Genomic DNA, 27,824 nt, shown 5'->3' with positions numbered 1-27,824 from the left:
TTTGTGAAACCGTTTTTCAATTGTGTTGTTGGTTTATGTCTAAAGATGGAAAGCTTTTTATTCTTGGTCCTTCACAGGGGCACTTCAGTAAACACTTGGTATATAAAGAACAAGGCTAGACATAATGAAAGAGTTGTTTGCTTGACTTATTTGGGTGCAGTGATTTTTACATGGATGTAGCTGGTGCTGGTTTCCCATGTAGACAGCCTTTTAGCAGGGGATATTCACTTACAGGGCTGTTTTGAGGATTTGTTATATGCATCTCTTATCATACAGGAAAAATGTTGTGGTTTTTTTTTTTTTTTTTTTTTTTTTTTTAAATAACTTCTACATGGCAGCTTTACTAACCCAGGTATCTGAAATGCAGGTCTCACTTTTGTGGAGATTTGAGGATTAGAGGTTCACATGTTCCTGTACAACAAAAAGCCCTTCATTACTCTGTGTGTCTCATCTCAGTATGAAATGCTGACCTAAAACCTCGCTTGTGTTTCTCTTTGTATATCCTGGCAGCAGAGTAGCTGCTGTTGCTGCTGCAGGAGTAACAAAAGCTTCCAATTACCATCTGTCATGTCATATTTATAATTTTCAAGATCCAACCATGGCTCTCCTGGTGCGATTGACCACGGATCATGATTGACATTAATAGCTATTTTTAAAAATCAGAAACTAGGCTTTATTTCTGACAAGAGGAGCATGTTTGATTGATACTGAACTCATTACAATAATATAGTCAAGTCCAGGAGTCCTGCAGTGACATTTATAACAGCTTTGTTTCACATTCACATGTGCAATTATGTCCTAGTTGTGTAGGGCCTGCTCCAACGCTTTGAATTTAATGCCATGTTTGGGAGGTTCAAAGAAGGAAGGAAAAGGGAAGAGACACCTGTAGAGGCACTGAACACCCCTTTTAGAGAGTAGTCCTATTGCTGAGTGGAGGAAAATAAATAAAATGTAACTCTTATGCATTGACTTTAGCCTTTTTTTTTTTTTTGGATGAGATGCATATCCCTTTTATAAGCTATGGCATGCTGGCATCAAGAAATGCTCTGCAAGGGTAGTAAATCCCTATTATTTGGAACAGGCTCATTATATGCTTGGAAATGCAGACTTTTGATTATCCTTACTTTTGACATTCACACTTGATTGCTTTTTATTTTATATACAGTAACTAGTTTTGAGAGATACAGGCAGAAGTTTTGATTCAACTTTGAAGCCAGGTGTCACGATCCGCTTGTGAGGGGTGTTGTGATGGTTCGTTAACCGATCCCAAAAGTGCAAAAAGGCAAACGGCAGGGGACCATCAGTTTAATCGCAACAAATGCACCTTTATTTAGGTACCAACAGCAAATGCGATAGTGGGGACAGAAAAAGGGAATAAAGAATAGAGAGAAAAGAGGGGAAGGGGAATTATAGCTACCACTGCTGAGACGAGGTCCTCAATGGGTCAGCCACATGGATTCATCGTCCTCCATGGGGGCGCACCAAAGTCTTCCCCAAAAGTTACAGTTTATATAGTCTTTAGCCAAAGCGAGTGGCATCTGGCCGGAAGGTGGGGAAGATTGACGGGCCATTGTGTAGAGCCCCTTGGGTCTGTGAAGAAGATGCTGGCATGCAGGGACAAGCCACCGCTTGTCACAACCTGTTCGAATGCAGCGTTCTGTCGAAGCACAGCGAGTGCACCTGCTAACAGTCACTGGGCAAGCGTCCGTGTCCACCCCGGCCGGGCCAGAACTCCTGTCAGGGGTCTTCAGGGTCCTTGCGACGGTCGTGAGGCAAATGAAGGAAACTTCGGACCATCTCTCACAGCAGGCTAGAAATAAAATGTTTTTGCCAAAATTAAAAAAAAAAAAAAAGGGGAAAAGACAACCAGACTTGTGTGAACTAAATTGGCAAAAGTAAATACTGCACTAGTTTTCATTGCATTGATTACAAGAAAAAGAAGAGACAGCTGTGAATGAAGTCCAAAGGACAACACCTGTGGCCTGAAAAATCAATATATTAAAATAAATTGTGTAAATAATTGGCTGTAGTTGAAAAGCACATTCTGTTGAGAAAATCTTTAGAAGAAGGTATTGTACTTCAGCACTTTGCCTTGTATTCTGTGGTTTTTCTGCTTCTGTATATTTTTAATAATTTGTGAACAAATGAAAATGAAATTCTGAAGGGTTTTTTTCTTTTTTGTGGCATAATTCTAGACATTTCAGTGCTCAAAACACTTAACTTTAAGGTTAAGTGATAGCACAGTAGCATCTAAGTCTGCCATCAAAACTAGCCCTATAATTTCTGTGCAGTGTTAAGGTGTTTCTGATTATTATGAGCCTGTTTCTGTCCTGTGTAATGAAGTTCTTAAAGGGTTTCCTTCCAGCTCTCTGCCTCATTTTTCGTGTTGTGAGTTTGAAGGGTTGGGCTGGCACCAAATTAAACAGAGCTCTCATGTCTGCTATCTCTGCCTCCCTGAGACATGAATAAGCAATGGTAAAGACTAGATTAAATTAGAAAATCTGCATAAATAAATAATGGGATAAAAATCAAGTTTTACAGAGTCAGGGGCAATTTTTTCTTAAAGCCAAGTGTCATAATTTTTAGAGAAACACCTTACAAATACATAAGTTAATGTAATAATTTGTGAAAATGGCAAGGTGTGAAAGGCAGGAGTTCTAATAGGACTATATAGTAATGTAATAAATGAATAGAATTAATTATATCTAATTGTATCCAGTTCAACTTCTAAAATAAGTTGCTAAAAACAAACTTCATATAGGCATTTGTCATTACCACCCTCTGTCAAGAGTTGGGATAGAATATACTTAACTTGTAGTCCCTGAGAGCACTACTACTATTTGGCTGGCAAACAATAAAGGTTTTCTAGCAAAATTATGCTCATGGCTGCAAGAAGACAAACTCACATTTGAACAAGTACATTGGATTATGGTGCCTACAAGCAGATAGCAGCCCTCAGGATGCACAGCCAGATGTTTGCTTGTCTATGTACAAGACATTTTTGTTCTTGGAAGCAGTGCATGAGCACTTTTGCAGGTAGGTATTGAACATTGTTGTGAAAACTTGGTCTCTCATTTGATAGCCTAATGGACTGATATTGTATTTTCATTTTCGTTGGTACACATAAACTTGAATTGATTTTGCATGAATGCCACCGAAGAAAGGATGTAACTTGTCTGTAGGCCTATTAAATTTTGTCCTTATCTTTTTCTAGGCTGTGCTTTAAAAGAAATATATAAAAATTAGAGTATTTCTTGGCATGAACTTCAAATGTCTTCTGAAGCAAACTTCCTTTTTTGAGCTGACTTAGCAAAGTGCCCTGTCTGCTCTGTGGCATTCATGCTGTGAACACAAATTTGAAATGCAAAGAAGGTGTCTGTTTTAATGCCACCAGCCAGGAGCAGTGAAAGGAGTGCAATTCTTCTTACCTTCAACATAATTTTGTACTCCTGGTTCTGGGGGAGAGACTATTGAAAGAAGAGTCTTCAGTTTGGAAACAGCTAATGATTTGTCTTTGACTGGGTTTGATTTCAGATCCTTGACCAGGTGAGACACCAGACCAGGATATAATGAGAGGTTCATATTTTGAATTAAAACCAAAACTAAGTAGAAATAGCTGGGGCAAAAGCTTTTAAGTACTTCTGCACATAATATAGAATATTTTTCAAGTACACAAGTGAATGTTTTATGTGAAATCTGTAATGAATGTTATTTTTGAGTCTTATAAATATTAAAAAGCTGAGAAATGAGATATACAATAAGGCAGATAAATTTAATCTTAAGTTGGTTTTCTTTTATTTGAAAAAAACTCCCAAAAACAAATATATTTGAGACTTATTACTGTCCTCAATAGCTGTGAGGTATGCTAAGAAAGGCTTGTGAAATTATTTCCACTAGGAAAACAGAGTTCAAGTAGTAGTTGAAGTTTCCCTGCTCAAGGACATGCCCATACCAGTATGAGTACGCTCATGGAGGCAGCACTGTGGTCCTGGAGCTCAGTCTACAGATGCCTGGTTAACACTGAGCTACTTCCTAAATGTTCTACAGCACAGAGCATAGTAAAGTAAATTTACTTCAGGAGGTTTTTAAAATTGATTGAAACACAGGCTTACCTCCACTGAAGAACACCTAGGGGAGGTCTGCAATTGGAGAAAGATTGAAAATCACAAGACTACACAATTACATATGTATGATTATTACAGGGAGCCGATCTAACTGCAGGTAAAAGCTCTCAGTGTGGGTTGCTTTAACAATTGGCATTGTGTATATACTGGAAAAGAAATTGCCCTTCTTTTGATTTCTTCAGATGAAGAATGTTTAAGTGTTAAAACACACTTGTCCCATCTGGTGGGACCAAAAACCCAGACACTCTCACCAGTGTTTGGTCTGTTTGGAAGTATTTTAGCCAACAGACAGAATGCTTTTATAGTCAGCCATCAACTAACAAGACTTTCAAAACAATTCTTCAGATATCAAATACTACCTTGGCACAACTGTTATCTTCAAGCATTGACTTTTAAAGTGGATTGTTCTCCAGAGAGAAATTAAAGTATCTCTCTGCTTTTAAAATGATTTAACATGCTTCAAGTAATGTGCATATCTTGAACAATAATACTTGCATACTCAATTCTGTTTACAAGTGAAGTGTTTTTTTTTTTTGTAATTTCTACTAAGTTTTGCTTACATGATGGGTGGAATGGTTAACATAGACCAAATTCTAATTGGTGGGACTAGTTACTACAATATGGATGCTTTTTTAAACAGACTTTATGCAGTTGAGGTGAGTTTCACGCATGAATTCATGTTTAGGTATTACATGCTTACTTTTGTCTAGAGATTGAGGTGATCATGTGTATAAATATTTGTAGATTAAGTGAATGTTTAGTTCTAAACCATAAAATAGACTACAACTTAATGGCCTAAAATTTTTAGAAGATACGAGTATGGTGAACAATCTATTGTTTATGTTGGCTTCAATGTATTTGAGGTACCTCTTGTCATTTTTTAACAAATGCATATTGATGTTCCGGGGTGATTTTTTAAATTGGATTATTTTATATTTATGTTTGAGTCTGAACAAAGAGCATTTGTGAGCTCTGTCTTAATCTCCTTTTAAAGAAATAGGTTGTTATAATATCGAGGGGTGTTAGTCCAATAAACTCTGAACCTTGCATATATGAAGAGCACAGAGAGCTACAAGGAGTTTTGCAAGTTCTTCCATGTCTTCATTCACCAACTTTCTGCTGTAGTAAGGAACTGTGGTGGAGGAGGGGACTTTGTAATTACTACAGATCTCTCTTTTAATCATCCATATGGTTATCTCTTACTTTGCTCACTGAAGATAATTTTCTTAGCCTTGGTCATGTTGGAGAGAGCATTGTCTTTAACATCTCTTCCTTTTGCATATATTCTTCTAATGTCACAAGATATCATTCTGAGGATATGAGACAACAGAGGATTCCAAACATATCCTCATGAAATGAAGTCTTCCATTTCTGATTATCACTGAAGGCTCTCCACTGAGAGAGGAATGCTCTAGAAATAGCTGTTCCAGGAGCAGTGCCTTCTACATCTTAACCACTGAGTCACAGAACCATGGTAAAATGGTGATAAACAGGCATCTCTGGAGGCCACCTGGTGCAGCCTCCAGCTTAAAGGGGGCTACTGCCAGCAGTAGATCAGCTGAAGTGTGGCTTTGCCTTGCTGAGTCTTGCAAACCCCCAAAGGATGTTTTGCAACCTCTTTGAGCAAAGTAGCCCTCCAGCATGGTCATTTTGCTCTTTGCAGGAGGTTCAGCTGGTAATCAGTTGGTGTTTCTTGAGTACACAGTTCTAGGTGGAAGAAGGAGGAATTAATCTCTCTAACTGTAAGACCTACACTGTAAATCAAAGCAATTTCCATAAGTAGGTTTGCTGAAGAAAGCATAAAGGGGAAATTCCGTGCTGGTTTCTTCTAATCACTTCAAAGCTCAACAGAGGAATTTGAAAATCAGTTCTACAGACATGACTGCAAGCCAACACATCTCTTTTGGAAATAGTAGAATTTCTACTCCTCATTTTGCTGATGATGTCATGAGTAATCTAAAGCAGCAATCTGAACAAACTGCAGCTTAGGCAATGCTTTATCAGCAAAACAGTTATGGATTTGTGGTTAGCAGCATATCGACCAGGTATTTTAGTGCATTTGGCAGTTTTATCCTTTAATCTGCTTGTAAACCCTTTTCACTGGCTTGTAAGATAGGCTTTCTCGAAATATGTAAACTGCAGAGGTGATTGTGTATGATGTTACACTGAGATGAGCATCTCTCATGGTTAATATGATGCCATATTTTCTTATTGGGACTATGGGAATAATTTGATAAATTATGTAGGTACATATTTCAATAAAAAGGGAAAGAACAGAGTAGGTCAAGCTGGACACAACTAGATACCACAGTAGTTGGTTTGAAAATATTTTTGAAAGTTGGAATGAACTCACTGAAGTCTGAATTGGGGCAAGGAAATGTACTCACTTACTTTCAGAAGTAATTTTTGATTGCTGCTAGAAATAGCACTGACTATATGAGAATAACAGTGATAGAAATCCTTTGACCCTTGGTTTTGCAGTGTGTAGAAACTCTTCAAGATTCTTTCAAACTATTTCCCACTGGAAATTTTGTGTGCATTTTGCAAGTAAATTTGCCCATGTCCTTGAATTTCAAGAACAAGCAATCAGTTTAAGTTACAACTCCTGGATAATGGAATACAACTGAAAATTTGTGATATTTATTCCAACAGTCCAGCAAGATTTTATATCTAGTCATCAGGAATTCACCTGACTTATAGATGAGTGCCTGAGGGCAGGTCTTGCTTTGGGTGTTGCTTCCCTGCTGAGCCCTGCTGCTTAGGTCTGCTTATCCAGACATGGACTTGCTGCAGTTGAGTTTGCAGGTTGCCATGGGCATTAAGTAGTTCAAAATGTGTTCTCACATTTTAATAACAGCCAGTTCCTGCCCTTCTGGGGCTGGATGATAATAAAATTACTGTGTGGAAATGGATAGAGGACAAATGAAGTGCTGCTGAAAAGCTAGATGTGACAAGCAATATGGAGGAATGAGACATTTCCAGGGCTTTCATTTGTGCTGCATTATGCGAAATGGATGAGAAATGGTTTCTTTGTTCAGTCAAGATTTTGTTATGACGCAGCTAGGTCACTGAGGTTGACTTACAGTGAAAACAGGAGGAGAATATTGATGGCTCCTGATTGCTAGCCAAAAGCAGGAGAGAGGGAACAGCAGTTCATTTAAAATTGAGAAGCATAAATGTCACAGAACACAAACTTTCTGTTTCAGGAGAAAATCTAGGCAGAGAACTTTTTGTTCTCGCTGTGAATAGGCATCAGACATTGTATGTGCAGTCACAGGTATGCCAGGTCTTAAAGCTATACAGATATCATTATCAATGGCCTTCCCTTGCAATCCCTGCCAGCTCTGTTACATCCACTTATTGCATTGGAAAGTAATGAGTGAGAGGTTTGTGTTTCTTTCCATCTCTCTTTCCTCCCTCTGATGGGTTAAACATTTTCTGCATCTGTAAGAAACAAATCAATAAAAATGACCGGAACCCCTTGAAATGTACATCATAGTTTTTTTCAGTTAAAGGGGTTATTTTTGATGATAGCACTTCAGGTTTATTATGTAGCTTAGAATCCTAATCTTCCCCTTCCCTAGTACTGCTGGGTCCTGACATAATAATATGCACATCAAATTTGCAGGTAGCTACACAAGTGAACAAGAATGTTGGTTTCTGTATTTCTTGACTGTTTTCTCATGCCAGTCATTTAACCAGCACCATTTGCTAATATTTTTGTCAACTCAGGTTTTCTGAGTACTCTGTCAGTGATACACTGAGAATGTCATAAATTGCTAGCAAAAGGGCAAGAGTCAACTTCACTAAACCACTTCTTGAGGCCTTTTCTTCATCGGGTACAGATCCCTCTTCAGCATGTACCAAAGAATAGTTGATTTCTTGGTACGGTAAATCTTACCTGTGATGGAATGGGATGAAATTCTTCGAAGGGTTGAAATTGTTATCTGTGCCTAGTTGGGCTCCTTTTAAGTATGTTTGTTTACACCTTTTTAGATTGTCTCCATTGATCATTGTTCAATGCCTTGTTTTCTTTTACTGTTTAAAAGTTACTTTGTTTTTTCTGCAAACAAGAGTTTGTACATAAAGAACACTGTAGAACATTACCTCTCTGTGTTCAGAAAATTTGAAAACAAATCCAAACAACTAAGTGTACAGATTTTGAAAAAGAAAAATACTGTGTATATATCTAAGCATATTAATATACCTGCATACATAAGTAAAGATACAAACCCATGCATGCTTTTGCTAAGTCACTACAGCTGCTCAAGATGAATCTTGTTCAAAATAGTATGTATGAAATTGTCAACTCATGTACCTCAACACTTTATTTTTCCTGTGTCAGTATTTGAGATGAAGCTGACATTGTATGATAGGTTCAGAAAAGAAGGGGTACTAGTTTTATGATTGAATGGTGGCGTAAGGTCCTTGAAAGCATAAGGTCCTCCTAGCTTGTAGTTTTTCCAGTCTCTCTGACCTGGAACTGCAGGAATTAAGTCCCTATAGCACTCTAACAAAAAAAAAAAGTGGGAGACAGACATCACAGACCTTGATAAACACATCAGAAGGCCTACTGATCCAGAAGTATTAAAATTGCTTGGAGTTTGATATGAGGAAAGTATCCAATTATTTTTGTAGGTTTAGTTGGACAGCAGCTCAAAGTCAGTTCATGTTTAGGACCAGATGATTGAAAATAGTATATGGCCCACATAGACAGGTGCCTTGAACCCTTGATATAATCATGCCTTTTTGTCTGTTCAGTGAAGATAGGACAGTTAGAGATACATTATTATTGATGCATGTTTGCTTTTTGCCTTAAAAATTGGGCATGGAATGTTGCTGTTGGTCCAGACAACTCATGTCGGATGCTGGTTGATTTCTGCTAGCGCAAAGGCATGCATGAGGTAGCAGAAAATTTTTATCTCCTCCCTGCTCAGGAGTGCTTTTTCACAGACCTAAGAAAATTTATAAATTGTACAGGGTTGTAAGTGAAATTCTTCTGCTTCTCTCCCTTCTCAATATAGTCACTATAGCTTAGTCATCTCATATCTGTTTAATACGAGAAAGATTCAACACTGAAACTCAAAAAAATCCATACTTCAGTGTTACTTTTGTGATTTCTACTACCCACCTGACATTGTCTTCAGTGGCTTGTACAGAAAAATTCTGGTGTCATATACACAGATCATTTTTTCATTAAGCTAAGAAATCTCTGGTGCAGGAGATGGGAGACCACAAGAGTATGGATTTGAAATTATGAGAGAATGTCTACAGGCTGGCAAACGACATTTCTCAGTGGAACATTACCAGTTGGTCATGATCTACCAAATGTACCTTGGAGTTTTTTCAGCCGGGTCCCTGATTTTTGCACTTCTGACAGATGGCACCTCCAGCCTTTGAGATCACATTCTTTTCTCTCCTCAGTCTTGACTCTGAGGTAAGACTGCCATCTATTGAATCCTCTACATTATCTCCCGCAAAATTTAGTTTTCGCCTAAATACTGACCAGTTGTAGTCCTGCTTTGTTTATGAGATCTGACAAGATTGGAGGCCTCCCTGGCATGCCTTCAGGCTAGATCACCCTGCAAGCAGAGATCAAAGTGTCAGAAAGCAGCAGCTGAGCAAGAGCTCTTACCTTGCTGCACTGATTCTTTTTGCACTGAAAGAAGCCATTACAGACCCATCTTTCCAGAGCATGGTTGTCAGATGCATTTTTCCAGGCTTGTCAATTGCAGTAGGATGCAGCTGTCTTCCATCAAAGGGATTTTCAGTCACTTGAGGATAATAGAAAGAAAGAGATAAGAATAACTTTCAGAAAACACAAAATTGGAACATGATTATAAGAAAAACCCCTTCCATTCAGCTCATTGATTCCTCTCAGTGATTTCTCTCTGCTTTTATTTATATGCAGGAATACTCCCAAGTGTAATAAGATTCATACCCTGCACAGTAGTAGCAGAAATTTTTAAAAGTATTGGGAGTATGCAATTCTGAAATTCTGCCTTCTCCCTAGACACCGCTTCACCTTAATAGTTTGATAATATGGAAATCCCATCAGCTCAACATTTGAAATTTTAAATTTTTTTAAAATTTTTTTTTTGCATTTCAAGATTTATTAAGTGCCTCCTTCAAAGCCCATGGAGATCCTCTGCAGAATGCAATGGACTTTTAAATAAGAATCCCTCATCTAAAGAAGTGAACTGACCACAGTCCAAGCTTGTTTGAAGCCATGTGGCTCAGTGATCTTTTCTGAATGCCAGTGCAATGGGACTGTAACAGTTCAGCTAAGTTGAGAGGCCTTGAACATTCTTTGTTAATCTCCAGGGGCTTCTCTTGCACAGTCAACAAAGGGCCTATGTGGAAGGATGGTGAGGAGGCTGACTGTCTCTAAACACACAAGGATCACTACCAACCTAGCATCCGTTGTGTTTTTATACATTCCTTTTCCAGGCACTGAACAAGCCAAAGGTGCATGGTTAAAAGCTTCACTTCACTTGACATATTCTGCACATCTGTTTAGAAGCCCTCTGTAAGGCTTTTCTTCCTTAGCAGTTTTCCTTGGAATATCTCCTCTGTATAAACATTTCAAATGGTATCACCTATTTCAAGCAAAATCCTAAATATCATGCACTGCAGGATGGAGCTAGGCATCAAAGATATCTAAGTTGTGAATCCTCAGAACATTAAGAATTATTATTATTTTCTGTTGCCTGCAATGGAAATGTTTGCAGCTATGCCAGCTGAAAAATAAGGTAAATCACAGGCTCAGTTCTTCTTCTTTGCTCTCCCAGAAATGGATATGAATTACTGGGAGCACTCAATTCCAAAGTGTGGTATATTCCCCTTCAGTGATAAAGCAGCAAAGCTCCTTGTACCTGCAGATCCTTCCCTTTGGATTTAGGAAGGATAATGCTTTACTGTTCAGGCACTGTAAAAGAGATAACCCATCACCATCAGAAGGCAATGGAAAAAACAAGGACCAAAGGTTAGCATGCTTCTTATGCTAGTTTGGCATTGCCTGGACATTGGAAATCCACTGTCCCCAGCTCACTTCCTACAGCCCAAGGAGCAGAGGCCTCATCTTGTTCTGCATGCGGTAGTCACTTGTGGCCCTTCTCCCAAGGCTGTATGAGCAGTGAACTCCCAATGGAGCCGGAATTGCTCAGCCATTGTAAAGTGCAGCATAAGAGATAGAAATGTCCTCATCCCTTAGGGAGATAAATTGGATAGACACAGGAATGAGAACAAAAGGTTTTGGAGAGGATTGAGCAAATAATACATTTCAGCACAAAGAATATCAGCGCATGCTGGGTGAACCTATTGCTCCAGAGGGTATGTTAAAGCAAATAACTGTTCATGTGTGGGCTTGTATGCTCCAGTGTTCTTCTGTAGGTGTTCTTGTCACCCACTTTTCTCACTTATGCACAGGCAAAATTGGGCTTCAGCCAGCCTGATCCTGCACAGTGATCCTGTATGAGGCCTTTCAGCACAATAAAAGTACTTGTGCGACAAGCTCTATCTGAACTGCATCTCGCAGGGGCAGGACAGACAGAAAATTACCTCAGAACTGAAACATGATCTTCTTCCTTGCAAAATCTCCACTTTCTCTCAGTCATCCTCGGGGCTTTTCATTCAGACATCAATAAATTCTTCCTTGACTGCCAGGCACCCAGAGAATGGTGATGGCCCAAGTGCTTGTTGTACACTCCAAATGGCAGCATCTTGTCCAATTCTTGACTTCAAAGTCTAAGGGAGATTTGGTTCCCCTGAGTACATTGGGTAAAAAATTGGGAAGTAGTTGGACATTTACAAAAATAAATTTCCCCATGCTTTGTGCAAAGTATTAGCCAGAAAAACCAACTGAATTAATGTATGTGTTTTATTCCTCCTGAGTCAAATATGAATATGGATCATCATTTGTTTATGCTGGACAGGAAATCTGCATAACTTTAATAGGGCTTTCTATTAGTTTGTGACAAATAACAAAATGCCAATATATTCACAATTCCAAACCCATTAAACCTGTCAGCTTTGCAAATGATTGATGAAATGCTGTGATTTAGACTTGCACATTTCATCCACATTTTACTACAACCACTGCTTCATGTATGAGGCACAGCATTCTCACCAGTTTCTCATCAGGGATAAGTAATTGGCCAATTAAATCATAGGCCATGCTAACTTGTAGAGTGGAGTTAAATCAGTGATAGTCTATCTCTGAACACTTTGAATCTTAATGTAGGATAAATTAAGCTCCCTCCTTTGCAGTTCTCTTTAGATGGAATCCTCTGGTGTGAACAGTGGAAAACCTGAATTTGTCAGTCCAGCAGGGATTTACACCCCTTTTTTGTCACAGATTTGTTTCCAGACTGGGTTCCTCCTCTACATTTATTTACTGAGAAGGCATTACCAGCTTGGTTGATAAAATAATGCCTCCCTGTCAGGCTGAAGCTTGACATCTTGGTAGCAGGAAGTGTTTTGTCAGGACGAAGACTCCAGGACTTGATTTTGGAGCTTTCATCCAAGATTACTTTCCCCCAGGAATTTTGGCTTCTTAGTGCTAGGAGTTGAATTAATATTAGTAGTCCAGTAGTGTCTAGAGGTTTTGAGCTGCACCAAAGCTCCATTGTGTCACAGACTCTATATAAACCCATAGTGTGGAAAAGTCCCAATCCTGCAGAGACTGCAGTGTAAACAGGCAAGAAGATGGGTAACAAAAAGGAAATTGTATCTCTCTTTTTCAGATGGGGTTTCACTATTCACACAGGATAACAGAACAGTAATGCTGTTTTCAGAAGTGTGGAGAAATAAAGCATTTTGCCAAATGTCAAAAAGAGAATTTCTGTTAGAGTAGGGAAAGAGCCGAGGTTTCTTGAGTCCCAGTACACTACTCTGATAAAAAGACAATCCTCCTGCTTTATGATTTCTAAGCAAAATTCAAGCATATCTCCCCTAGGCTGTAAGCTAAGTAACATTCTTCTGGTAGATGACAAAAAGCACTGTAGCAAGTGGAGAAGGTGCAAAAATAAACAGAGATCATAAAAATAAATTAGCTTTTCTTTTTTTCCCCTCTAAATAATTTACAGATATCTTAGCAACAGTACTAAGATATCAATTCTATTTGACTCTGAGCACTACTTCATAGTTGGAATATCTCCTTTTAGCAATCAGGGTTAATCTGGATGCTTGGATAAGAGGAAGAAAAAAGGTGAAGTGTGTGTTTAAGATCCTAGTAACAAAAATTGTGACCCAGGTTTGCTGTTTACACTCTTGGATCACTTTCCTGCATTCCTGTGCTGGCAGTGACTGTTCCCTAACTCAGGACTGAATGTTTTAAGCAAAGTCCCTCCCTGAAATATGCAGCAAACTCAAATCCTTATTTTTAAATTGAGCCCAAGCCTAAGTATTTTTCCATAGAGGCAGGGACTCCAGCAGGGGAGGTACAAAAGCACCATTAAACCCATAAGTTCTCGTAAAAATCCAGAATCATAGCATCATTTACATAGGAAAGACCTTTAAGATGATCAAGCCTTACCATTAAAAAAAATAAACCAAACACAAACCTTTTTGGTTTTGAAGAAGCTGATAAAACATTCTTTATTTATTCTTAACCCATCCTTTGGTTATGAGTCAGACAACACATATGCAGAAGCAGTACCAGGACCACAAAAAGTCCTGATTTGGACTACATTTTCCACTGAATCTGTGGAGCTGCACCCAGTTTCCGGTAGTGAGGAATTTGGTGTTATGTCATGTGGCAGTTGCAGGGGCAGATGAGGGGGGCAGTAGTGTTGCCACTTTACCGAAAAACATTCCTGATGACAAAAGTCAGCCCTGATTGTGGGGTTTTCCCAGCCCAGTATGGAAAGTGAGTTTTTGAGCATTTCTTTTTGCTCCTCTGTGAACTTTTTGTAGGTGGATCATGTGTTCATACACTGAGGAAGGAACAGACTTGGCTTTTCACACCACATCAGAAGAGCTTGATTGCTTTTTTGGGGGGAATGTGCCCAGACACCATCAGGGGATAAGTAGTAACCAGCTGGTGAGAGGTATTTAGAACAGAGACACATTTGGCGATTAAGTTTTGACTGTTGCACTGATGGCCTTCAGCCTCGTTTCCTTAATGGAGCAGACTTGGCAGCAGGGAGGAGTGGGAGCACCTGTCTGTTGGCTCCCCCCACTCCGGCCTGAGCATCCTATCATTTGGAACACTGGGCATCTGCTGCTAGACCCTCTCTTTGTGAGCACTTGCATATGAGACAAATGCCAAATTCAGCTGGGGCAGGGTGTCAGGAGTCAAAAACTGAAGCTGAATACCTTTGCCTCTGGAGTGATCAGTGGGCTTTTTTAAAAAGAGCTGCAGAGCAGAAGTGCAGTGAGTCTCAGCTGTGATGCTTGGTAGGCTTGTGCAGACTCTGAAAACCAGATGTAAAAAGCACCTGCATTTAATCAGTCTGGGGAGAGTTGTCTCTGAGCTTTATCAAGACTTCTGATCAACTGCTGGTGCCTAACAACACCCAGGGAGGCACTGAGAGATGTTATGTCACTGGCAACATATAATGCTGTTGTTAATTTAATGCTCTTTAGATTGTTTAATTTTGAAATTCAGATTTAATCAAATGTCAAACTCACTGTCCAAATTCCTAAATTAAACATGAATTGTTTGGAAGCTTCTCCAGAAGTGCTGTTTGTTGCATCAGTCCCACAGTCACCCTTATTGGTTGCAGAAGCAACTATTTTGTAACAAGGTAAATTGGCCCTTACTACAGGAATCAAAATAGCTGCCTTGAGACATACTGAGCCCATTTTCTGCAAGAACTTGTGATTTTTAATAACATTGTCGAAGTCATTTTGGTGGAGGCTGAGCAGGAGTGGAATAAAAACCCACAAAAGGAAGGGCAATTCCCATTCTCATTAAGGCATTCCTTTTGTCTCTGTAGCTTGATGTATGTCTGCTTAATGACTGTCATCTCCCCAATCCTCCCGAGGGTATTCATGTTTGTCTGCTTTCATGAGTCATTGAGTTTGGGCATCTTTGTCACATAAAAGCATCTACAAAGATCTGAGTGTAAACACTAGGGTTTTGTTCTGCTGGTTAAAATCATGCTCTGCAAACACTGTGCTGGCTAAAGTTGCTTGTAATATCTTTGTGAAAAGGGGAAAGACCAGACTTGGAATGTAAATATGTATGAATATTTGTTAACAGATGAAGTTCTGGAGCAACTTTTGAAATTGATACTAGAGTTTTTGGTGTAGTGTTGTAGGTGTCTGATTGCTACAGCACTGCAGCCTGGTTCCTTGTTAACAGCAGGGCTTGTGTGAGCTGAGTGTTGCTGAAAAGCCTGTCCCACTTCTGCGTGTGAACGGTTCACAGCAGAAATATGGGTCCATCTGGTTTTTGTAGACTTCTTTCCACACTGGCACTTCATAATGGCATTGAGGATGGGCTGTGAGACAGCAGCTATTCTAGATTGGAGTACACATGTCAAGTGTCTCCCCACGTTGTCCTTCTGAAGAGTTTAAGGATTTGGAGCAAGGGCTTTGCATGAGCCTGTTATTGCTTAAATGCATGTGCTATCAGAACAATTTTCAGAACAGTATGGTTTCTGATCTTTTGTAAATCCAGAACAAATTGTACAGTTTTATTTTATCTTTTTCTTAAGCTAACTGAAAGCATTATTTAGTCCTTAATGCAGAGTATCAGAAATAAAATGGTCATTAAGTTAAGTCGCTTAAAATAGTGACACTGCACTCAGTCCAGGAGGGCTTACTGAAACATACGCTGCTGCTCCTCCTTTCTCAGGATCACAAACCATGCAAACACCCTTGCTCCAAAAATAGACTTAATCAATACCACTTGTATTTAGATTTTTATTGCATTTATGATTGTCTTTCAACTTTTCTTAATAAAACCAGCTACCTGTAGTTCACTAATACCGTTCTTGGTGCTACTGGCAGAAAGGCAGTTACAAATGTGTTCTGATAGTGCAGAATGGATTTTCAATATGCACCTAAATTTCAGCCTGACCCATCCACTCTTTTACGCTAAGAACACTGAGACTCATGTCCCACATCTATTCGGGGATTGTCAGTGGTACCAAAAGACTTGCATTCTGGTCGGTGTAAAAAGAGGTGGATCTTCCCTGCAATGCTCCAGAGAGATACTGGGGATGCTTTGTTGAGGCAGTTGTAGCATTTGGTATTGATGGGACCCTTTGCCTTTCCAGATCCATTGCAGCAGGATGTGACTGAAAACTTCTTAACCTAGACCAGTAAAAGTGTTTGTGTTTGTATAAGGTGTTACTTCCCTCAGTTCAGCTGGGCTGTTCAACATTTTCAGAAACCAGCAAACAGCTGCTGCTTACGTTTTTCTCAATCACTTTGTAATTTTTGACCTGTTACTTTAATTTTGTTTCAGTCTTGTTTTTACCCAAATGTGACTCAGACTTGTCACTGGTGCCTGCAGTATGTGGAGCAAGAAAGGAAAAGCAGGAGGGAGAAAGGGACAGGAAAGAAGCGGGCAGTGTGGTCAAAGCCAGATGGTATAAGAGTATGTTTGGGGAAAGATATCTGGCTTCTGAGAATATTTTATATGCTTGTTATTTAATTTTTTTTAAATGACATAAGAGTCTGTGGTTAATATTGCTTCGTCACCAATGTGTAACAGCTAAAATGTGTTCTTCCTAGTGCTGCCGAAAGCTGTGTCCCAACTAAAGTGTGAAGCAACATGTCAGAAAAGCAAAGTGACATACCGAATCCTGTGCAAGACTTTTCTTTTTTTGCTGGAGGTTAATGAAATCTGAAAAACAGGGAAAGCTGTTTTGGTTTAATATATCTTGCTTTAATGCAAGACTGGTAAAGGGCAATATGAGTGTGCTGTGAAGAGGACATACAGAATGGGTAATTTAATTTTGTTGCTGTTGTAATCTGCTGGGCATTTTTCCAAAATACGAGTAGGCAGTAACTGGCATATTTCATTACAACTGCCCAGATGACTAAGAGGAGAGATTAAGCCTTTAATTACAAGATGGAGCATCCTGAGCCAGCATTACAGCTTGTGACTGAAGCCACAGTCAATCCTAGAAAAATCTAGAGGGCCTCAAATAGATGACCTGTATGCACTTACTAAAGATTTAACGTCTTGCCTATTTACATATTTATTTTATTGAAATTATACAAATGTATGTATAAGAGGATTAATATTTTCCATGAATTGGAAATATTCTCATGCATCTGGTCTCCTAGTCATGTGGCACTGAAGCAAACTGACAGCCAGTTCTTTTCCTATGTGTTTTCATATCAGCAACATAATTTTTTCAAGGTGCTACCTTGTGTGGATAGAACCTTTAAATATCATATTTAAACACCTTGTCTCCTTTTTGACTTTTTCCTTGAAATTAGCAAGGCTGGATGCTGTCAGCAGTGGTGATTGGTTAACATTCTTGCTGATTTTACTTGGCATCAGACTGTCAAGTTAGGAGATGGCATGCAGTACTCATGTAAAAGTGGCAGAGAAAAGATTTTTGGTATTTTTTCCCTTGTAAAATAGGTAAAAAGCTGAATGGAGAGATCTCAAGTACCAAAAAGGGCCGTCTTTTGACAATATTTTATTAAACCAACCTGTAAGAAGGAGCCGATTTCTCTTTTACCCAGAACATATATAAGGAATAATGATCTATCATTTAAATATTTTGGTTTTTAGGGAGCTCCTTCAACTCCATCTGTCTGTAATGGGAGTTGGAAGGGCTCGACTTATTGCAGGAAAAGAGCTCGAAAATGGTGCCTTTATGCACAAGACTTAGGTGATTAAATTTGAGACCTTTCCAGTAAATTATGCTGGAACAGTAGGCAGAGCAGAGTGAAAAAATTTATAGTGCTAGTTCATATACGTAGGTTGAAGGCATGGCATGGAAAGCTGTATTGTGCCAGTGTTAGATGGTTTGCCAGGGAGGAGCATTCCCTGACATAATGCTTGGGTATTGCAGGCAGTACCTGGCTGTGAAGAACAATAATTCGCTCTCAGCTGCACAAAGTTGTGGGACATGAGTGATTTTGTTACTCAGATTCCTTAAGGCCTGGAGCAGCACCCAACTTTAATAAAGCTCTGGTGCTGTGGACGTTTCTGTTTTCTTGCACCAGGAGCAGGATGCATTAAAAGGGGCGGTTGAAAAGAGCCATGAAGTTGGACCTTTTTTAATACACACTGAGTCTGCTTTCCTCACAATGTGTCTGACTCTGGTTGGCATGTGGTGGCCTCTTCCTGACAGAGGTCTCTAAGAAGGAAGCAACAAAGCAGTTTTTTTAGACATTACAGTGTGTTTGTCTGAGACAGTGAGAACTAAGTGGTTGCAGACGTGTCAGCTGTAGTTGAATGACTGAAATATGGTGACCATCAGGAAAGACCTAAAAAGGAGCACAAAATTCAACTTTAATGGGATTACTATGAAAACCAGTGTCCTGTGAGCATGTAGTTTTTGATGTTGCTACTCAGAAATCCTCTGGATGACAAAAAGCGTTATGGAGAAGCTGTAATTTTACATGGGATAAGTGCACTTTCTCTCTTGAAATATAGCATATGCGGGCAATGGCCTAGTGAGTTGATACTCTTCAGCATTTCAGTTCAGGCAACACCGCTGTTGCATCAGTGGGATTTTTCTGCAACTTAATTGTGACTTAATAAAAGGAGAGAATATTTTCAAAAGTGAAAATATCCCTGCTAGCTTCTTTGGAAAGGAGTTTTACCTTTGAGAGCTTTGAAGTTAACATGAGAGAGGTCAGTAAACTAGCAAGCATTTTGATACGTAAAGGTCAAGGACAACTATTAGATAGAGTGGCTGGCAGAGAAAATCCAGGCATTTAGCAGTGGATTCATGCCACACCGAGTTATGATCAGGCAGTTAAATAGCAGGGTTATTTGCATCATCCATGTGGCTCTGCTGCGCTATTAACCATTCCTCCTAGTGTCCTCTGCAACAATGTTTTTGAAAGTTTGTATTTAATTGCATATATATCCTGAGGCCCAGACTTCTTGTTCTTGTGTTAGTGGCTTTAGTGAGGATATCAAGAGCTGCAGGATAGGGCATATTGCTTTAGTGTAAGAAATTCAAAGGCTACATTAAAGTAGCTCTTTCACTTATTTGTTCTTATGTATTCTGCTTTCCATCCTTTGAACATGACAGGAATTTATTTTCTTTTCCCCAATAGTAGAGTGCATTGTGAGCACTGTATATGTCCCTCAGCTATGACTGAAAAATAGAGAGAAACAGCTGCAGCTATTCCGTAGCCAGCGGCAGCAATCACTGCATGCTGGGTCGCCTGCTTGGCAGGCTCTACAGCTCTCTGCTCAGTAGCTAGTACAATTACCTGTTTATTTATGGTTATGGGGGGACATAAAGAGTAAATTTGGGGAAAATTTCCATTTTCATGGTATACCTGGAAGCCTCAGTCATTGCACAAACTCACCAATCTTACCTCTGTTGAGGCAGAAGCTGAAAACCCGTCCATTCTAACCCAGCTATTAAACATCTGTCTTGGGTGTGCTTCTGTTGTGACCTCACATCTGTGTTTTCAGTGATCAGCCCCATTGAAAAAGAAAGGTAGAAAGTGAAGGATACATCTGCACTAATGTTCGAGTTTGGTTTAGGAATCTTGTTTTGATGAGAATCCCCCCTGTTGTTTGCACTTCTTATGCTTTCATTCACAGCAGTCCTGGTGCCTGTGAATTGGACTGGTTTTGGATAAAACTATAACAGAAGCTTCAGCTCTTGATACCTTTGCTAAAGTATGCAAATTTCTCTTATTCAATCCATGGGAGACTAAAGCAAAGCTAGTCCCAAGTAAGCTGCCCTGAAACATATAGGATGTGGTTGCTGGATCTTTAGCAATATTGTCATATAAAACTACTCCAGTTGGGCTATACCACTTGCTTAATAGATGTAGCCTGGAACTACTGAGCTCTGTAGAGCAATTCATTCCATGGAGTTCAGCTCAAGCCTTCACGCATCTCTACTCCCATGTAGAACACTCCATATTCAAAACTCTCTCAGTGGAGGTGGTGGTGGTGGTGATTTTCTCATCAGCCCCTGAGTACTCACAGCAAGGCAGGGTGAGATGACTTCAGACACCATCAGATTCCCAGCTGCCCAGAGAGGAATGCCTCCTTTATCCTATGATAACTCTGGTCCTTTGAAGATGGATGATCTGTATGAACTCCACTTTCATTTAACTTCCTCAGTGCTGTAATGAAATGCCACCACCAGGACTCTGGATCTGTTGAGGAATAGAAGAACAATTGTGACTGCTTCATTTTACAAGCTGTTAATTAAAAGTTGCTGAATACAGCACAGGACACAAATACTTCCTGAGTAGCAATGTTTATTACTATTACTCTCTGGATGAAACAGGACAGATTATTGTATTTATATTGTTTTTAAATTACTAACAGAACACACTTTGGATGGAGGCTGTGGAAGTTCAGAAGATGACCTGCAGCAGCTGAACAAAAGAGTGGAGTTGCAGCTTATTCCCACCATGTGGGCTGGGTAGTAACCAGTCCAGTTCACTCTTGCCAGGACAACTGGGTGGGCCTGTTTTCTTTCATGCTGTACCAGAAAACTGTCTCTGGTAGCTAAACAATGCCAATGTTTTCAGTATTACATTAACATAATTGAAAATACAACTGAAATGCTAGAAAACTGCCAAATCAAATGTTCCAAATAACCGTGGTGCAATTTGTCTGACAGATAATGTTTGATTTTCTGAAGAACCATACAGCATGCAGAATTAGGCGAGGGCAAATACACTGCATGGTTATTAATTCTTTAATACTTGAAACTACTTAGGAAAGAACATGTAGATCAAAGCTTTTGCATGAGAAGATTGAGCTTCCGAGACAGGAGATAGTGGGAGCAGTCTGGAGCAACATAACAGAATCCTGGAGGATAAAAAAAAGAACTGATTACATTTCCATTAGTTTTTAAATCTCCTTTGTGTTCAGTTTAGACGTTTTCATGGCTCTTGAATTCCAGGTTAAATGTAACCTGTTAAGCACTTGATCCGTTTTCTCAAATTGACAGGCACTAGCTTTCCATTTCTAATAAAGATGCTTGGAATTTTGGTAGCCATCCTTCAAGAAGAAAGATAAGATGCTTGTAGATTTCTGATTGTTGCCTTACATTATGAAAGAAAGGGGTGGGTTGCAATAATCTATTCTTCATTGAAACCACCCCCAAAAGACGTATTTCAGACAGGTCAGATTTTCATGACCTCAATTGCTATTACTCATAGAATGGAAAAAGGAGGGATAATCCTTTTTTTTCTTGTTGTGATGTGCATTTAATGATCTGATTAATATTTAAAGCCCAAGTCTACCATAAGTATGTTCCTTATTGATTTCATTGGAAACAGAAATAGTATTTTATACCCCAAAATCCTGTAAATCCAAAATCTGGCCATCCTGAAGTCAATGACAATTATATCAGAGATCTTGTAAGTGGCAAAATTTGACCTCAAGCTCCTCTGGATATATATGGGAGCTTTGGAAAAATGATTTGTAGCACTACTCCAGTTCAATTACATGAAAAATAAAATAAAACATTAAGGGTCATTTTCCTCTCTTGCTAGCTTTTTAGCATTTAATGTACTCAGTAATTTGATAGTATCAAATCTGAGATTCTATGCTACTGCATATTGCAGTTTAGTGTTACTGAAAAGGATCAGTTAAGCAAAATACTGGTTTTCATTGAAAACCCATCATATTTCATTAGAAGAATCACGTTTCTCCTTGTATAAGTTATTGAAGAACCTGAATTTCATCTCAGGAATCTCTAAATCAGTTGAAGCAAATTAAGACCCCTGAAAATCCTGTATTTGTAAGGAAAAAGTTGATACACTGCATTCTTTTTATTTCCCTGACATATAATTGTGTTTATTTCTGTAATTAGCACAAGTGTGAAAAATAACACAGATTATTTTTCTGCAAACAGTCCAGTTTACAGAGCTGTGACTTTGAGTCACTGGGAGGGGAGTGCTGAGCACTGCCTTAGTTAAATACACAAGCCAAGGAGTAAATCATCAGAACACAAAAGTAGGCTTTAGGAGATGTTAATGCTACTTATGTTAATAACCCTCCATGTGACACGAGAAAGTATATAAATGGTTCTTTCACCATTACTGTTTTTACCCTTTTGGTACTAACTGGCAAAGCTTCAATTAAGAAAAGGTCACCAAAAGGTTAAATTCTTAATGGAATTTTTTCAGCTCTTCAAATAAAAAAACACTTTTGTGTCTTCCTTCTTCTCCCTTTTCCATTCCTTACCTGACTCCTTTTTAGTAACTAGTACTGGGGAGGATTTCCAGGATGTTTAGGAGTCACTGTGGCCCCACTGACTTCAGTAGACATATGTTGATTTTGACCAAACACCTGATATTTTATTTTACTGTGTCATTTCTTCCAAAGAGATGCCTGAATCTTGACTGCTTGGTTGGTTTGGTTTTGGAGTTTTTTGTTTTACAAAAAGGTGTTTAACATTGCTAGATATCAACTGGCTGTTTTAAAACAGTGGGAGTAAATAAAAATTAACAGAAAGTATAACATGCCATAACAAATATAACTCTATCTTCTACTGCTTATTAAGTTGGAAGTCAGATTTTTACATATAATTTGTGTTTGAATAGAGCAAGTCTTTGTAATTGAAGGCTGTCAAAAGAGGAGGCTCTTAACAGCTATCTTTTAATTAATAAGGTGATTTGTTTGTTAACTGGTTCATGGCTGCCACGATTTCGTGTGCACCTGAGTGTGTGGGCACCCAACATGCTGCTCTGTGTTTTAGCTGTGTGTCTCTCCCCTGGGGGCACCATCACACTGGAGACTGGTGTCTCAGGAATGAAGTACTGCAGGGTATATAAAATATACAACAGCACACAGCAGCTTGGCTCTTGGTGTGCATCACAGCCCACTGAACACACCTGAGGCATGGTGTGAAGCACCTGGGAAAGGCTCAATCATTTTTACAAACCTAAGTTTACTTATGTGCTCAGTTCATTTTTGCTGAAGTATCGAACTCTTTTATGAAGAGGCAAATGTGTAAAATTCAAAATGAAGGGGTTTGTGTGCAGTAGGCTGGATTGCACCTTGAGGCATTGTGTGAGTCAGAGCAGAAAGCAAATCTTCTGGCTGGTAGTGCAGATGTATTGAACTTTTCATAGGTGTGATTTATGCTTCTCTCTGCTTTCCAGCCATTTTTGTTGCTGAGGGTTAGAGAACACAATTTACCCCATGTCTTTAAAAAGCAAATCACAGTAAGTTAAAATCTACTAAATTTTCTTCCCTCCTTCCTTCTTTTTTGACCTTGAATTCAGTGTAATGGTAGCATGTTAGCAACAGCACAGACAGCATTGAAAACAGAAAGAAAATCTTCAGGTCGTGCCAGGAGCTAGAACAGATGAAGCACTACTTAACAGAGCCTGGCTATGTTCTCTTGAATTTTGGACATGTTTTGTTCATTTTTGTCCATACTTTTTTAGTGTAGCATTATGGTTTGCATACATCTACTTCATGGCAGAGCATTTGCCACTGATGTAATTTTGTCTGTGCATGTGAAGTGTTGTGCAGTCAGTACTCCTGCTGGCACCAAGCTTGGACCTCTTAGATATGAATTACAGCAAGGCTCGAAGTTCAAAATGCTATATATAGTTTGTCAGAAAATAGTTTTGCATTGAAAGGAAAGTGTTGTTTTACTAAAACACACAGCCAGCTCACCTAATCTCTGTCAAGTCCAGTGTTAGACAAAGAATGTCCCTCTCCAGGGTATGTAATTCCTTCCTCATGTAGACACTTATGTGAGAAGCTAGAACTATAGATTCAAGTCCCTGGTTGAATCAGGCAAAGTAACAATTTGAGCTTGTACTTTTCTAGATCCTAGGTGAGCTTTTATTTAGGGTTTTTGGTTTTGTTTGTTTGGTTTTTGTTTTTATTTTGGTTTTTGGTTTGGTTTGGTTTTTGTTTTGTTTTGGGTTTTGTTGGTTTGGGTTTTTTTTTTCATTTTTGCCCGCTACAATTTTAAGTGTAATTTCCATAACCCCGGTGTAGAACAGAAAAATATTCAAAATGTTTGCAATTTTCTTAACAGAAAAAAAAACCCCTCCCCTTTATGATGGATTGCAAGGAACTCTTTATTTATGTGATGTATCATTCAGGAGGAAAACATGATGGGTTAGATTGGATTCTGTGGTATGTGCTGGTCTGGAACCCCATCTCACTGGCAAGCCCTGAAAAGTGAGAAACAAAGTCTCCAAACACTCCTTATTGCCACAAGGGAGCTTTTGCATTAGCACAGAGGTTTTGGGAGCTGCTATATCCACATTGTTGTAAAGATGAAGGAATGTGGGAACAGAGTGTAAGCTGCTCTCTGCATTGTCTCCACTCATGGGGAGTGGAGTTTGCAGTTTGGGACACAGGGTGGGTGGTTCTGGAGGACAAGGACATAGGTTCCTCCTGGCCATTGTGGAGCTCTTGGGTGGGTGGGGAAGGCGCTTGGGGCTTCAGTAGAACTCTTATTGTCTTCTGTTAGTGACAGAAGAAAGTTTTGTTTTGTCCTACTCCTTCTTTCTCTCCATCCCCCACAATCGCCCCTTAAAAATACTCTTCAGATACATGTCTGTATGTTTAGGTACACACACACTCACGTGTAAGTGCATGTGGGTATTCCTTGGATTATCCTGGGGACGCACAGGTGGTCAGCAGGTGGAAAGCACTAGCACACAGCAAATGACCCGATTAGTTTCCCCCTGTTAGTCCAAACAATGCCAGCCCTGTGAGTTATTTCTGGAATGTGTTATACCAGAGCCATGTTCAGCAGACCAGCTTTGTTGCTAAGGAATAGCAGCAACCACGGGGAAAAAACAAGCTGATTTCTAAGCTTTTAGAAACAATGTCTGGAGGGATTTCCCTCTGGACTTAAAGTACATTCATCTTTCTATCTCTTGTCAGAATTACAGTGTATTCATGTTCAGGTATCATAGCTTGGCTGGGGCCTTATTTGTAAACACAGACAAATGTGTCTTCTCTGAGTATTAGGGGTCTTTTTATTTCAGGAAAGCAATTTGGCCACTTCAAATAAATTCTTTAGATCTTGTGATTTCAGCACTTGGGAATAGCTCTGGCTTGACAACCACGTGGCTTTTGTTCTGCTAAACAGCTTTTCCTTAGAAAAGGGAGAAAGATGTTTTTTCTGATGTGTGATGAGCAGATCAGCACTTGGTCCACAGAGAAGGAAACCTAAGTAGTATGGCAGCAGTGTAGAGTTCTTCACATCTATGTATGTCCATATGGGCAGAGAAATTCTGTGGCACTCTTAATAACTCAGTAGAATTAATCCCAGTGGTGGTTGTAGAGAAGAACATGAGTTTTTCTGCTGTTGCTAGTGAATTATAATATCTGCTTAGTTGCACAAATGGGTGCACTTTGGTGCTAAAGCCCTTTTTCTGTAGCTGCTGTAGGTGATCTGTGGTCATTCTACATGAACCACTTAACTGTAAGTTTCTTAGCTGCTGTTGAGTAAATTGAATTGGAGATTGCATCTTTCTTGAAAGAGCAGCAAGAAATAAACATGCAAGTAAAGAAGAAAATTGTGAAGGAGAAAAGTAAATCTGTGTAAGTATCCCATCAATTGCAAGCATCACCTTTATGCTGATATTTGGCTTAAAGCATCTACAAGAGCCAGGTACAATTTACTCCTGTAATAGAAGTGGGACAGGTACTTCTCCATGTGTACTCATGGCTAATGGTCAGAAAACTGGATAAGTATGATATTAATACATAAATATAGTAATAAATATGAATTGTTACTCATCATAGCTACCTGTTTACCCTTCAGATATGTGCTACAAAATGAAACCTGTTTCACTAAAGGATTAAATAATAGGAAACTTGCTCAAGAAACTGTTTTGTGCTTCAAAAGATAAATTCTCTGTAGCTAAAACAATTTTTGTACCACCAAAATTATAAAGCTGAATGTAGATTGTTTAAGTTTTATGTTCTTGAGTTTTACTTTCAAGTAAATCCATAAAGGTGATTAAAAACTGGCTTCCTCTCGGCCCTTTCATTTGTGAGGAAACAAACGTGCCAGTCTCAGCAAACAGTTGTCCACATCATAACAATCATCATCACAGCTGGCTTGAAACCTTGCCTGTCTCATAAATGCATCTAAGGACTGAAGAGATGAGGAGTTTTACACCTCTTCGTCTCTCTAGATCAGGCCTGAGAGAATATCAAAGGAGAGTAAAGAAATCTGTTTGTTATATTTTATGGGTTTTGAAATCCCATGATTCCTGTTGCTGTCCTTTAGGGATATCTTATTATTAAAAGAGACTTATAAGCAAAAATATGTAGACAGTGTTGTTGTGTGATTGTTGCTCTATTCATTTATGCTGAGCCTGGGAGGGGGGTGCATTAAGGAATTAATGCAAAAGGAGTGGAAGAATGAATTGAGTTTTATCCCTAGTCCTGGCACAAGCACTTGGATCACTGTGAAGGAGGGAACAGGGAGTTGATCTGAGTGCTGTGGGGCGATTTTGGGAAGCTATGTGCAAATTCTTTTACTGACTCCTGTAAGAGTGCAAATCAGACTCATTGGATATTCCTTGGGATCTGGCTGTATGTTTTTCAGATTCAAAGATTGCATGAAAATGCAATTTTCTGAATCCTGGCTTTTTGTCCTTTCTCTGCATAACAACAACTCTCAAGACCCAAGAGTAAAATTACAGACAAAATAAGGTGTTTAGACCAATACTTTACTGAGGAACAACTTCAGATTTGCTCTGGGTGCTATAGCTTATCAGCCATCAGCATATGCAAGATGTAAGAGCAGGATGCTTTGGGGGTGTCTTTGTTCCCAAGTGGCTTTGTGGATTTACTAAAGCCTGAGATGCCTGCCAGTCAGGGTTGGTAAGTAGAGTCTCACTGCAGGATGAGAGGGGAGATTGCTGAAACACTGAAGTCCCACTTCACAGATTATGGTGCTGTTCGATGCCTATGCAAAGAGCAAAGAGGCTGTATCTCTAAGGGCTTTTAATAATCCCAATTGGGATTCCCCAATTTAGGGAAAAGAGTGGGAGATTTTAGACTACTGCATTGTAGGATAAGGTCCCGTAATCCCAAACTACCACAAACTGCTGTCTCTAGTTTTTTTCAGGAGTTCATGGTGCCATAAATGAAGTCTGCTATGGCACTGCGATGGGATGGATCTTTCCTTACAGTCCTAAAATTATGTAAATCTGACCTCTATGTGGAATCTTGCCATATGTGGTGTGCTGTGCACAGCATGTGTGTCTTCTGCTTCTTGTGCTGTGACCTCTCTTGTGTGTGGGATGGTGGGGGTAGGGAGAGGTGTCTGGAAAATATCTGTCTTTCAAAAGGGCTGCATCTTACCTGCCTATACAGAAATGATAATGCTGAATTTCTTACATTGTCAATTTCCATGGCAACGAAAAATAATCTCATAAATGAGGGATTATTGCTTTAGGATCAAAGAGGGGAGAATCTGGGCTGTGAAAGAGAAAGTACGTCCCTTACTTTATTTAAATAATCTTAGCAGCAGAAGGAGTAAGAAAACAATTCTTGAGATATGAGCATACTTTGCTTTTACTTCTTGATCACCTAAAAACCCAAGCCTTAAATATTAAGCAAATAAAAGCAAGAAT

General features: G+C 39.2%; 1 protein-coding gene across 4 annotated transcripts in view; it reads left to right on the top strand.

Annotated features, from left to right (window-relative positions):
• Positions 1-27,824, top strand: part of TMEM108 (transmembrane protein 108) — a 178,488-nt gene that overhangs the window by 44,749 nt on the left and 105,915 nt on the right. Inside the window, exon 1 of one of the 4 annotated variants that reach the window (XM_068205052.1) lies at positions 26,793-27,069. The exons of the other annotated variants lie outside the window; for them this stretch is intronic. The gene's annotated coding sequence lies outside the window, so the exon portion shown is untranslated. Of the gene's footprint in view, positions 1-26,792; positions 27,070-27,824 lie in introns of those variants that run through there. 4 annotated transcript variants of the gene reach the window in all.

The sequence above is a fragment of the Anomalospiza imberbis genome, chromosome 1, assembly GCF_031753505.1.
Source record: "Anomalospiza imberbis isolate Cuckoo-Finch-1a 21T00152 chromosome 1, ASM3175350v1, whole genome shotgun sequence".
NCBI lineage: Eukaryota > Metazoa > Chordata > Aves > Passeriformes > Viduidae > Anomalospiza > Anomalospiza imberbis.
The sequence above is the reverse complement of the archived record's forward strand: the minus strand, read 5'-3'. Positions and strand labels throughout refer to the sequence as shown.